The sequence below is a fragment of the Aedes aegypti genome, chromosome 2 (assembly GCF_002204515.2).
Source record: "Aedes aegypti strain LVP_AGWG chromosome 2, AaegL5.0 Primary Assembly, whole genome shotgun sequence".
Classification (NCBI taxonomy): Eukaryota; Metazoa; Arthropoda; class Insecta; order Diptera; family Culicidae; genus Aedes; species Aedes aegypti.
Genome location: NC_035108.1, coordinates 468,469,164 through 468,483,773, shown reverse-complemented (window position 1 = coordinate 468,483,773; position 14,610 = coordinate 468,469,164). Strand labels below are relative to the sequence as shown.

The 14,610-nt window shown below is 35.8% G+C and overlaps 1 protein-coding gene across 1 annotated transcript in view; it reads left to right on the top strand.

Moving 5' to 3' along the window:
• Positions 1-14,610, top strand: part of LOC5568083 (cadherin-related tumor suppressor) — a 233,900-nt gene that overhangs the window by 40,117 nt on the left and 179,173 nt on the right. Inside the window, exon 2 of the mRNA XM_021839701.1 lies at positions 12,655-13,165. The gene's annotated coding sequence lies outside the window, so the exon portion shown is untranslated. The remainder of the gene's footprint in view (positions 1-12,654; positions 13,166-14,610) is intronic.

Genomic DNA, 14,610 nt, shown 5'->3' with positions numbered 1-14,610 from the left:
TCGTCACCCAGATTTGTTTAAATTGTCTATTACTAAGTTTTTTGCACACCAATGTTCACAACAATTCACAAACAATGTATTTTCAACGAATTATCGTTCATTCAATTTGCACTTTGTTTGCAGGCAGCTTGAACCACAAAAAATGCACTAGTGAAAACAGTGTCAGACTGGGGTTACAATTATATTTTTGTTTTTATTAATTTTCTGCCAATGATTACTAGATGATAAATCGTACTAAAGTAATGATTGATGTTACAAGACTCAGATGTGAATAATTAAAAACACATTATTATTCAAATTCATACCTTAATTAGTAAATTTTATTGCAGTGTCCGGCTATTGATACCGTCCGGATTTTGATTCACCACGGTAATGAAGCATATCTTGTCCTTAAATCCGGACACCTGCAGTAAGTGTTGTTTTTAAATCCGGACACTGTTGATTCGAAATCCGGACACTTGTTAAATATTGAATTTCCTGCACTGCACTTCCTTTGAGTTCAACGGTAGTAATAAAAAATCTCACACTTTTTCCGCATAAATCGTTTCATTCTCATTTATGAGAAGTTGTTTTACTAGTTTTCCTTCAGTATCACTTATAAAATATGCATTAACTTCAATTTTACAGGAGAATATAATGTAATGTCCGGATTTGAGACATTTGGCCATAATCCCGGACACCCTCTTTTCACACCCCGCAGTACACATTTACACCATATTCCACGACTGTAATATTAGCAAATAGTAAAACTATCGTTTCGAGTCTATTTGAGTTGAAATCACTTCACCTATAACGAATATTAGACATATTATTCGCACATCCACATTCGACGTGCACTTGTCAACACTACTACTGGATAAACTTGCGCTGCGAAGAAATGACATCCAGCCGGAGCAGCGTAGTTATTTCCATTCTATGAATTATTTGGCAATGTTAACTAGATTGAAACAAACTGTAAAATGGTCAGAAGAATCATAAATAGTTGATATGATTAAAAAATGGCAGAATAACATTTAATTTTTCCTTTAATTATTGAATATTGCCCGAGTGTCTGGATATTGGTACCGTCCGGATTTTGATTCATCACGGTACCCTAAATTTAAGCCAATACCTAATTTTTGACAACGTTTCTTCCCCCGAGTGGACAAGCAAGGAAATATTGTCAATCTTCACCCCTATAATGTCCGAACTGAACTTTTCAAATCATATCATATCGGACGTTTGACATGTATACATAGACATAAATTGGAATCATGTTCAAGGGTGGGGAGGTGGAGTTTTTCTTCTGAGAGAAGAATTTGTTCTTACTAGGCTAGAGCCTGCTTCTCTGCTTAGTGTTCTATGAACACTTCTACTAATCCACTAAGTACTCTTTTAACTGCCACGAAGAAATCTCCTGGGAAGTCGAGAAATTTGTCAACCCGAAAAGATCCTCAACGAGCGAGATTCGAACCTATGACCCTTAGACTTGCTCAATAGCTGTATTTTTATCGCAATGATTATCTGTACCCTTGACCTTTGAAATAGTAATATAAGTTTATTGGTGAAAAAATACTCTTTGGATTAGCGACAGAATAAAACACTGGTAATTTTTCATAGAACATGGTCAAGTTTGATGGCTTGGATCTCAAAATAACTTGAAATACCTTAAAATGGGATGTTAAGAACACGTGGGGTTTTAAGAAATTGAACTTCTCTATCAAGTTCAATAAGTCACAGATACGTTGATAGGCGGTATATTAGTCATCTGGTTTGCTTGATTTGTTCGGATGATTGTTAGCTGCATTATCTGATCGGGGTAGTTATTATATTATATTGATTTTCAAGTACAACCTAGACGGAGACAGACAGGCCCCTAAAAAAGTTCTACTAAGATAAATAATAATGATTTATCATTTCTGAGCTCTTTTTGACAAAATTTTCAGGCTTCGTGTCTATGTGTTTAGTGTTGTCGAGAATTAAGTGCATTATTTTATAGAATGTAAGATTTCCGCTCCATACTGGAAAACTTTTAGCCACTGTCTGTTCTATGCAAATACGTCGTCTATGATCTAAGACCTTTCTTCAGAATTCTTCATTTTCAGAATTTCATTACAAATTTATTCAGGTATTTGCCCAAATGGTCAGATATTACTCCGGAAACTTTCAAAAGAGTTCACCTGCAGTTGTGTTCAGATAATAGTAGTGAAGTCCGATTGTCTTACAAAATGCTCAAGTTTGACATGCTGTAACTCTCTTCTCTTATGAGCAATAGACATGAAATTTTGACAGATAACTACAAATATGCTCAATTTCATTATTACAAAATTTAAAATCTTTTACAGTACCGGTTAAAAAGTCAAGCACCAGGTGAAATCGCTGAAGATAGTAGTAGTTTTACTTTGGTAAATTTTTGCTCAGCAACAATTTTGTAAAAAATTTGCTTGTTTATAAAATGGTAGCTTAACTGGAAATAGTTGAAACGCTAATAAAGATTAATTGAAATTAAATAATTTAAATTATTAAAACTACTATTATTTTGAGCGATTTCACCTGGTGCTCAACTTTTTAATCGGTACTCTGAAAAATTTCAAATTTTGAAATAATGATATTGAGCATATTTTTAGTTTTCTGTTTTTTCATGTTGAGCAATGGAAACAAAGTTACAGCATGTGAAAGTTGAGCATTTTGTATGAAAACCGACTTTCACTACTATTATTCTGAACACAACTGTATATTAATAGAAATGAAATGATGTTTGAATGTCACGAAATAACTTGAGAACAAGTAAACGGATTTACCTAATTTGGTTACAGTTAGGTTCTCGAAGTGTTCCGACGTGTTAGTGTGTACAAAATTTTAAAGAACTTCACCATAAATTTGAGAAAATAGGGATAGGAAACTGACGCTTGTGAAGTAGAATTTTGTTTCACATTACACTGCGGAACACGTTTTTGTCTCAAGCACCAAAATACCGCTATTCACTCTATTAAGAGTTGCAGAATCCATTGCCGTCTTCAGAAATATCATAGCACGTCTGGTTTTTGAAAATACAAAAATTAGCCATTTGAGCCAACATGCATGCAAGTTTGCCATCTTGTAAGGCAATTTATTTGCCTAATTTACAACAGAATTAAAAATTTATGTGTATAACAACACTTATCAATAAAGTTTAATATACTTTCGACGCGGGAAAATTATATTTTGATGCTTTAAAACAATATTGTCTTTTCCCATATGAAAGAAACGAAGAATTTTGTATGGAGACATGTTTAAAAAATCGGTTTAATCTAAATTTAATCGTGCAATTCCAACCAAATTATATCTGAATTGAAGGTTCAGGTCCTATTTTGCATGCTTAGTGGATTAGATCACAAAAAAATGATAAATTATGCTTTAAATTTTATGTGAACATCAATAAAACCAGCGTTTTATACAACTTCGGCGATCTGTACCTAAAAAATGTGACGTGCTGGAACATTTCTGAGAATGACATCAGATTCAGCAACCTAAAAACTACTAGAGACACATAATTTGATCCTTGAGACACGCAACAATGTCATTTTTGTTAAGCTGTGTCATCAAACAGCTCGGACAAAACAAGTTTTGTCAGGTCAACTAGTTTAGTAATAATTTCTAAAGGAATTTCTTCACGAATTTTGTTAAGGACACCTCAAAATCGAACATGGATTTTTTTCCGAGGACAACCATAGACATGAAATTTCTCCAAAGATCATTTCAGAAATCATCTGAATTCCTCCTGAAAATTTACTAATTTCTGAATGTCCAAAGTCCTCCAAGATTTTATCCCGTGATTTATTCATCCATTCCCTGGCACATCCTCCCCGATTCCCGGTCAAAACGTCTTCTGACATTATATCTCGAACTTCTCCAGAAATTTCTAGGGATTTCTTATAAAATGGTCTTCCAAAATAAATATAAGATTTCAAAAAAGGATTTCTTTGAAGATATCTTCAGCAAGTGCCTTGAGATTTTTTTTCTGAGATTTTTATAGACATCACTTTTTGAGAGTTACTCAAATAAGTCTTGATAGATTTTTTCAGGATTTTTTTCAGGAATGTCTCCTAAAAAATGTCAAGAAAATTTAAAGTGATAAAACTTGTAAAAGTTTTAAAACCACCATCAATGAACAAGGATCTCTGAAAATAGCTGTCGTATTAACTGGAGTGACAACTTAAATAAAACATTTGAAGACTGCTTGAGATTTTTTTGAGAAACATAAAAAATAAGAAAACTGCAGAAGTAATACCGTTTTGTCTCAAATTCCGAACAGACTCATATTCCGAACACTCGGTTTTTGTATGGCGATGTGGTTGAAATGTTTCGCTGAAATATGTCATCAAATTACAGGGAAATGGCAGTCTATTGCAATTCTTTTTTAACGTCTTCCAATCTATTTTATACCTTTGGAGTAGTGATGATTCTCTAGTTCAAGACCAGTAAAACTTGCTCAGATAAATTTATTTTCTAAATTATTCCCTTAAATGCGATTTATTCATGCTGTTCGGAATTTGAGTCAAGGTGTTCGGAATATGAGACAAAATGAATACAGTGTTCGGCATTTGAATCAAAATATTGTTTCATACTTTTACGTAAAAGCAATACTAAACAAGGTAAAATAAACAATTTTATCGGCACACCCAACAGCTAACAGTTAAACTTTGCGTAGAAATTGAAATTTTCACAAATATCAGCAAATTTATGCCTATCAGATGCGTTTGAAATCACTGTTGGCCTTAAGTGTTCGGAATATGAGTCAAAACGGTACTTAGATGAAATACTGGAGAAATTCCTAGCAAAAAAAGTAGTTTTGTTCAAAGAAACCTTTGAAGAATTTTGGGTTTCTTGAAGGAAACCTGTATGAATTCTTGAATGAACCCTTGCAGGATTTCCCTTAAGCAACTTTTTCAAAAACTCTGAAATAAACCTTTGTGGATTTTCTCGGAAGAAATTCTGTAGAAATCTTTGAAAGATCTCCTAAAGTAACAACTGGAGAATTTGGTTCAAGAATTAGTGAAAATATATGTGGAAATTCTAGGATAGAAAAAATCAAAGTAATACCTGAGGAAATTACTGGGGGTAGTAGCTTTGAAGTTCTCAAGGATTTCGTGGAGCAAATTCTAGGGAAATTCTTCTAAGCATCCTTTGAAAAATCGCTGGAAATTGGTAGAGAAATCTCCCTATATGGAGACCCTAAAAGTATTCTAAATAAAATCACTATTATAATTCCAGAAGCCTTAGAGAATCTGAGACGAAATTCTTGAAAAGCATGCTGAAACTGTTATTACCCTTAAAAGGTTTCTTTGGAGCCTGTACAATTTTGCATCAGGGTTCAATGCGAGTAAAAAAAGGAAAAAAGAGACCATTTTGGTTAAAACGTATATTTTAGAACATTCATTGGATTAATTTTTGTTATCAATCATATTAAAATATGTGATTATCATCTGTGCTGTGGGAGTTGGGGTTTACACTCGTGCTGTGTATAACACGATACTATAGATCAATTCATTAGTTCACCCAAATATTCTTCAATAATCTTCCGAAAACTTGCTATGGATGTTCCAGAAAGTTCACAAGAATTACAGGGCTGGCCGTAAATATTAAAAAAATAATAACATCAATTGATTCATTCAGAAATGACTTAGAGGTTTGTGCCATTATTTTTCTTAGCGGTAAAAGAAATTTCTTGTATCAATTATTACAGTTCGTTTCCCAGGCTTTTCAATATACCTATTCTCTACCGTTCTTCTCGTGACCCAGAACTTTTGGGGTTATGCACAAACCATGTCACATTTTACTAGGCATGAGTATACCATGAAAACCCTTATAGTGTCTTCCATCAGAATAAATACGACATTGATCGAGTTTGTATGTATATTGAACAGATGATAAAAAGTTTAATTTATTTTTCAAACTAACTGCTGATTTTCTTGTTGAATCATGGGTATAGGACCATCTTTTGACTGTCCTACCCGAGTGTTTTTGTGCGTAGTATATGTCCTACCTGTCATACCCACTTCCCGTGCCACTGCTTAGAACAATTAGGTGAGATAACATTGCACAGTAGTTGGACTGAAAACTGTATATAACATACTCGATTTAACGAGTGTGAGTCTAGTTCAGTGGTTCCCAACCTTTTTAAAATTGCGACCCCATTTGAAGTTCAAACTAAAAGTTCATGAAAAACCATCCCGAAAGATTTTCACAAGATTTGAAATATCTATTCGGGTGTCTCCAAGGGGTCCCCTACAATTCACGATCTTCACGTTCTCGCCAAGAAATTTCCCAAAAAAAAACTTAGATATCCACCAAGCACCACATCTATCCAAGCTGTGAACACCACCAAGTCTTCTGTGAATATATTAATAAGCAGGGTAATAAACTTCTTAGAAGCCAACTAACTGTCATTTGAAGAACTCGCTAAAAAATTCGTAAGACTTTTTTAAAAACCTTGTCAGATATTCCCCAAGATTCTTCAGAATAATCTTTCAGAGATTATTTCTACAGATATCAATCTAATATATTATCCATAATCCTGATGATAGTTTCGAGAAGATACCGCCGACGGTTTGAACGGAAATAGTGAAGTTGTCCAATCTCATCAATAGAGCTGTACAAGAAGTTGATAAAACTTCCATCGGATATCTGTTGGAACGATCCTAGTTTTATTTTCAAGATCGTAGTGAAAAAAAATCCCGCATAGCTGGTGAGGTTAAATTGAGCGTGTATTTTCCTTTTGAGAGAATTACATCACCAATGTCTATGAATAATTGTATAGATTAAAATAACAGAACCCATTCAATTTCACAATAGTAGTTTACGCAAAATTGAGTTCTGCACCGTGTTGCGTATGTACCGTGATGCATCAATACCCGGACGCTTAAGCAATACCAAAGGTTCAAACACTATTTTCATAAGGTTTTCTTTATATTTTGTTTAAGTACAATTATGCTACTAACAGTCTTACATCATATCTTGGGAGTAATGGTGAATTTCATGGTGAAAACTACTATAATGTAATGAAATTCGATTAAACATTTTAGTATGTCTTGTCTCTAAATCCGGACATCTGTAGTAAGCTTTGGCTTTAAATCCGGACAGCACCATTTTACCATTGAACACTCGTGAATAAATTCATAAACCATATCTCAATTCAATTGAATATAATAGTCATAAGAATTTCAACTATGTATGGGCTCTAGACTATTTTATGGAGCTATGTGTAAGTGAATTTAGGTCGTAATTACCTCTCATGAAAATGACGGTATCCGATTGATGGTAGCTTGTACAAGCTGCAACCACGAAACTACATTCACGAAGTTTATTTTAGCATTAAACTGTATTCTGATGATTCAAAACACTTTGAATAACTATTTTTCAAGTTTCCACATACAGCTATTTTACAAATATTCACACACGTAGGCAGAACACAGGGTTTCAGTACGTTGTCTGGATTTGGAGTCACTAGCACATAATTCCGGACAGCAGATTTTAACGCCAATTAATGTAAATTACCACATATTTTTTACGGCAGTTGTGTTGTCAGTTTGTTAATTTATCACTTCATTCGTTCTTATGATAGAAAAGCTGCCACAAAATATAATTGAAATTAGTTATCATCAATTACACGCCCTGGAATTTTTGCGTAAGTTATAAGCACACTGTAGAAGAATGACATTCAACTGGAGGAACATTTTTGTATTTATTTCTATTATTTATTTAGCAATGGTAACTAGATTATAAACGATAGTAAAATGATGAGCATTATTACAAGTTGAAATTATGAATATATTAAAGCAGATTAATATTCAACTATGCCTATAATCAATGAATAATATTCGAGTGTCCGGATATTGGTGCCGTCCAGATTTTGATTCACCACGGTACAACATTTTTTGCAATTTCATAAACTATTTTTCATCAATTTGCACTTGGCCGTCCGTAGCCATGTTTGAAAAATTCTGATCATAGTACCGTGCTGCATCAATATCCGGACGCTTAAGACACACCAAATCTTCCAGAGCTATTTTCACTACCTAATTATATTATTTTATCATAGAGTGGTCTGCATACAATTAGTTTAAGTTCACACAATCACGAAAACGAAGAATATTTTACCAAAAATATAACATTTTATACGAAAATCGTGAAAATAATTCGGCATGTCATGTACTTAAATCCGGACACATGAATCAATCAGCCGGACGCTGGTGAATCAAAATCCGGACAGCTTAATTTTAAGTGTTCAAATCCATATAACCTCTCCGGGAAAATCAATTAAATTGGAAAAGATCTGAATAAACTAAACCGTATCACATGCACTTGCCACATTATACTAGGAAACACATAACTTTATATTAAATTCAAGCTTTTATCACCTCCATTCCTTGCTTGTGGTTTGATACCGGAAGCTATGTAGTAGTGCCTTTGCAATTACCATTGTTTCTGCAGATTTGTTATATCACTTATAATGTTTATTTCTTCAGTAACTACTAAGTTTCTACAAATATTCTTCACATATTTAGGTTTACGTTGCAATTCGTACCGATATCACCTTATGTCTGGATTTAGAATCACTGGCTCGCAAACACGGACAACATTTATCTATGCGTAAATTAATCAATTAATTAGGTAATTTGCACATACACGCATCACTTGCATCCATTTTTGCTTATAATTTATCACCACAATCATTATTTCTAACTAAACAATTATCAAATCAAACGTTTAGCAACATTATTTCGTATGAACCAAGCTTGATGAGCCAGTGTAAATCATCACAACGCGAGCTTGTACGGCGCAGGAAAAATGCCAAACTGCGTTTGCAAATTTGTTTTTATTTTTGGCAAAGGTTACTAGATGGTGTATAAGAGTAAAATGATAACAAAAAATGAAATTTAAAATTACGAACAAAATATGATCGAATTTTTTGAGATTTTATTATAAATTAATAAAAATCGATTGAGTGTCCGGATATTGGTACTGTCCGGATTTCGATTCATCACGGTAGGTTGAACTGAGCAATTGCCACATTTTTTCAAACTATCGTCCAGAGTGCACCATTATCAATTGATATTGAGTCTGCAGCGGCAGTGGCTCTGGCTGGTCAAAATCCGGACAGCTTAATTTTAAGTGTTCAAATCCATATAACCTCTCCGGGAAAATCAATTAAATTGGAAAAGATCTGAATAAACTAAACCGTATCACATGCACTTGCCACATTATACTAGGAAACACATAACTTTATATTAAATTCAAGCTTTTATCACCTCCATTCCTTGCTTGTGGTTTGATACCGGAAGCTATGTAGTAGTGCCTTTGCAATTACCATTGTTTCTGCAGATTTGTTATATCACTTATAATGTTTATTTCTTCAGTAACTACTAAGTTTCTACAAATATTCTTCACATATTTAGGTTTACGTTGCAATTCGTACCGATATCACCTTATGTCTGGATTTAGAATCACTGGCTCGCAAACACGGACAACATTTATCTATGCGTAAATTAATCAATTAATTAGGTAATTTGCACATACACGCATCACTTGCATCCATTTTTGCTTATAATTTATCACCACAATCATTATTTCTAACTAAACAATTATCAAATCAAACGTTTAGCAACATTATTTCGTATGAACCAAGCTTGATGAGCCAGTGTAAATCATCACAACGCGAGCTTGTACGGCGCAGGAAAAATGCCAAACTGCGTTTGCAAATTTGTTTTTATTTTTGGCAAAGGTTACTAGATGGTGTATAAGAGTAAAATGATAACAAAAAATGAAATTTAAAATTACGAACAAAATATGATCGAATTTTTTGAGATTTTATTATAAATTAATAAAAATCGATTGAGTGTCCGGATATTGGTACTGTCCGGATTTCGATTCATCACGGTAGGTTGAACTGAGCAATTGCCACATTTTTTCAAACTATCGTCCAGAGTGCACCATTATCAATTGATATTGAGTCTGCAGCGGCAGTGGCTCTGGCTGGTCTCTTACCGGAGCAATGTAATCTTAAATTTTTGAAGCTATCGTCACCAGCAGATTATACAGGACACTGCTTTCGTCGATCATCCGCGTCTCTACTAGCAGATTTTGGATAGACATTCCTGTTCTGGAAAGGTATGGAGGATGAAAATATTCAACTGTTGCTAAAGGATACGTCAAAAATTGCTTGCAACAAAAAATATGATAGCTGAAAAAACAAAATGGTAATTCCAGATGAAGAATAACATGTGCTTCATTACGTTTTGATTTGGTTAATAGACTCATATGATAATGCGGGAAAGTAGGCCATTCCATGACGTGTTGGCGTGATGAAAAACAGCCTATTACGAAAAGAAACAGCAAAAATATTAATTTGAAATACCAAAAATCTGAACTCGCTTACTTTAAACGCAAGTAAAACAAGCGATGTTAGAAATTCCTCACAAAAAATCAAGAAAAAATACTCTTATTTATGGCTTTGAGCACCCCCTAAGAAATCTTTACGTCCTCCTAGAGGTCCACGGACTACCAGTTGGGAAACCTTGATCTAGTTGAATAATCTCCGAAAACTCATTGGTTATGTTAAAAATTTGTACAATAAGAAGTTTATGGATATTCAAATTTTGTTTACATCTACTATTTTCTCAATGTAACGAAAATTAGAACAAATCGAAGATTCTTAAATTTACAATGCATTTTTGGCATTGCATCCAAAGCTACGTACAGTTTATATCATTTGCTCGCTGGTTCAAAACTCTAAAAAGAACTCACTCCTAGCTATTATAAAGTAACATGCAAAGCAGTTTCCTTTCTTGTGACGAAATCACAACTGGCACAGTTCAACCGCCTCTCTCTCTCTCTTGTTTGGGGTACCGTTCTGCAGCGATGATAGTTGACCATATTTGTTTGAATCACATCTCGTCGCATCGTACCGCATGTTACCTAGGCTATTGCTAACCGTTGTCGTCATCCAATCTCTAAGGGTGATGGATCCAATAGTTATGGATGTTGCTATTTAGGCGCGTTTGATACAGTATTTCGAAAATTGATAGGCTTGCATTTCTCTCAGATGAGTTGATTTGAACAATACTCAATGGCTTCTTCTTATTTCTGGCATTACGTCCCAACTTGGGACAAATCCTGCTCCTCAGTTTCTAATGGGCACTTCCACAGTTATTAATTAAGAGCTTACTTTGCCGATTGACCATTTCTGTCAATTTTTAACTGCTGAACTGATAGAAATGTTTTCTTATCTTGTTATGTAACTTCTTAGTACTTCCAACATTAAAACAGTTACCCTAGTTAGTTTAGGTAACATCAAGAGTAAAAGGAGCTCCAACAATGCACTGAGCCCGTTTGGTTCGGTAAGCCGGGTGTCGCCTTAGAGCATGATCAGCCAGCCTTGATGATTCAAGGCTTCCGATGTTGACGGCAACAACGACCACTACGACGATGGAGACGATTTCTGCTCTTGTTCTTCCTGACTGTTGGTTACGTTTGGTCGTTCTCTTCTCGGTAAGGCATACCAGAAAGCTGTATATTTATGACCAGAGACCGGAGAGGGAAGGACACAACACGCGGTTCCCCGTGCAGGCACTTCTTGGCAGTCACAGGAAAGAATGGTGTCTTAGTGGAATTTTCCTTTTTCGCAGCACATCTTCCATCGAGCAATCAGAGAGACCGGCTCCTAGGTATTCCCTCTAAGCAATAAGTCGACTGCAGTGTGCAAGCAATGCACTGCGACAAAATTCAACCGAAGCGTACGCGAACACGGTAAAAAGCCCGGCAGCAACATGAAGATTTCGAATTCGTTCGCCACACAGAGGCACGACTTTTCGATTCAACTCGTGCGACATTCAACACCAATTGCGTTCGAGATGTCGAGATGATGCGCACCGTATGAAGCATGCACTGCACCTACTAACTAGCCCTTCCCGACCAAATGTAGTGTGAATCCGTTCTTCGGTTGTCCAAATTAGATTCTAGTTCTCGTAACGATGTGTTACATTTTCTGCAGCTTGTTTGCATTCTTCGTCGTTTATCTGTTTGCTCTTATCTTTTTCGGGGTTTGGGTATACTTTGTTGCACACTGGTGCGTTTGAGTCGACGAGCTTTTTTACGCTTCTTACGCCCATAAGAAGGGTGCATACTAGGGTGATTTCGAAAATCTTTTTTGCTCCACACCACTCATACAATTTTAGATCAAACTCTGAGTACCCTGCCAAAATTTGGGGCTCATTTTGATGAAGTGCAGGTTGGCTCCAAATTAATGATGAATCACGATGAATCATAATCACCTTAAACTTGTATTAAAATGTAAGAAGGATTCTGTCCACCATCGGTGGATTGATTAAGATTTCTCCCCATCAATACTGCCGTCCAAATCCCGTAGAATACCGCAAGATTGTTGAATTTCAAAAAATGTTATTGCCCTCAACTCCATTCCACCGTGGATTAGCGATGGCATCACCATTCTAGTCGAGTCATAAATCATTTTTTTTTTTCAGCCAGTGACTTCAACGAACCAAACAGCGCCAGCGACGAACCTGGCCGTCTCGCCAACCATATGTCATTTCATTCACGTCACTTCGCACAGATCTTGATTTATGATTAATCAATAAAGTTTGCTAATTTCTTCTTCTTTTCCCCTTAATTTTACAGATATTTTAGCTGATTAGTGTTTTTTGTTACGGCTCCTTCACCCGGTGCTGCTGGTAGTCCATCCTAGCGCCAGCCAGCAACAAACATCAACGGACCACCTCGTTTTACCTCGCGGCTGAACACCGGGAAAGAAGATCGACGAAGAAGCGTGTGCTTGAACCCAACTCAATCGGGCAGAAGAGGCAAAACCGTGAATAAAAAAATTTGGCTGCTGCCACCATCGGAATAGACATCATCCATCCGAGTGTGTGAATGTAGCACGGCCAAAAAGCGCGATTTCGATCTGGCTCTGGGTGGATCTAATAAGTCGAAAATTAAGCATTGTTGTTGGAAAACATAGTTGTGCTTTAAATTGTGTCTAATTTGGTGCAGAATTCTAAGTGAAAACAGCAAACGAAGCACAAGTGCCAAGTGCCAGAATCTGATATCAACAGTATAAAAGAAAAATAGCGTGGAAGGAATGTGAGCAGCGGCGGCAGTAAGCGGCGTGAAACGCGCGTAGAAGAGAAGTGTACGAGAAAAGTGAAAAAAATAATCTGACTATTTTTCAAGAAGAAATCCGAGAAAACTGAACCAACAACAACAGCAACGACAATCCATAGCAGCAAGAGCAACACTCGCAGCTCGCAGCGCAAGAAATAAGCCGAGAAAACGAAGAACCGGAGCGTAATGAATAGAGTATAGAATGGGATGGAAATGTGGGCCCCCAGGGAGAATTCAGAGGGTTGGGGATAGGAGAGGGAGGGGCCGTTGATGGTCGTGGGTCTCTAGCGGGCGAGGAATTTGGCTAGAGCAGGAGCTCCCAACCAGTGGAGAAGGTTCACAATATTTCAACAATATTTTATTTTTTAAATTTCGTTTTGAATTTTAAGTTTCGAATGGTAAATGAAAGATGGTTTGATGCGAGCGTTTTATTAAAAAATATGTTTTTATTAGCCCATTTTAAGATTGAAGCATGTTTTGATGTAAGCAGTTTTTTTTCAATACAGGAACTTTTGTAGATAACATTCTGAAAAAAGAACAAAAAAATATTGTTGACTGCTACGTTAAAGGCGGCCGTGAAAAAACCATGAGTATAAGAATGGATGATCTCTCCGTAGTTTCACAGAGATTTAATGAATGGGGCTTAAGATTAGTTAACCATTCTCAAAGTGCACAAATCGAGAGTGCAAAGTTTGAAAGTCAATAACGGAGATCATCTGGGAAGAGAAGGAATGTTAGTTAGACAGCCATTGTTGCTAGAGACCAATTATCTGCATCTGCACAGTTTTCATGGGAAGGATATTGGGTTAGGGGGAAAAGATGGTAATAATGGGGATGCGATGCATGATGTAATCATGCCAATCCAGATTCTAGATATTACTCGATTACGCATTGAAAGGCCAAACGAGTGTGCTACCGATCCCAGCGCTTTCTCCCGCTGGAGCAAGTGACTTAATCGATGGATCGAACACTACTGACTATTGACTACTAACTACTGATCACTATTTTTTCGCAATACGCGAAACGGACACGATTGATCCTTTTTTTGCATCGCTCTCCTACGTATGAAGTTTTATGAGTCAAGTATATTGTAGGGTATTTCAAGCAATTTTGGTCTCCTTCGCCATATTCAGGTAGCTTTTTTATCATCTGGTTTCCTCGCTAAAATGACATCAGTTCCAAGAATTAACGAATCAAGTACATTACAGACCATTCCATTTATTTGATGCAGGAATTCATAGTGGAACTGATTTTCTGGAACAAACCTTAGAGAAATCCTTGCAAAAAATCGTGGGAGAATCCATTGAGGGAATCACACGCTTTTTGTTGTTGTCAGGAATTTAAAAAAATCCCTTTTAAAAAAGTTTCACAAAAATAGGCTCTTCTGAACCATTTGGACATCGACGGAAAATTGTGGCAGGCATTTGAAAATTACAAGCTTTAGCCAACAGCTGAAGCAAATTTAAACATCTT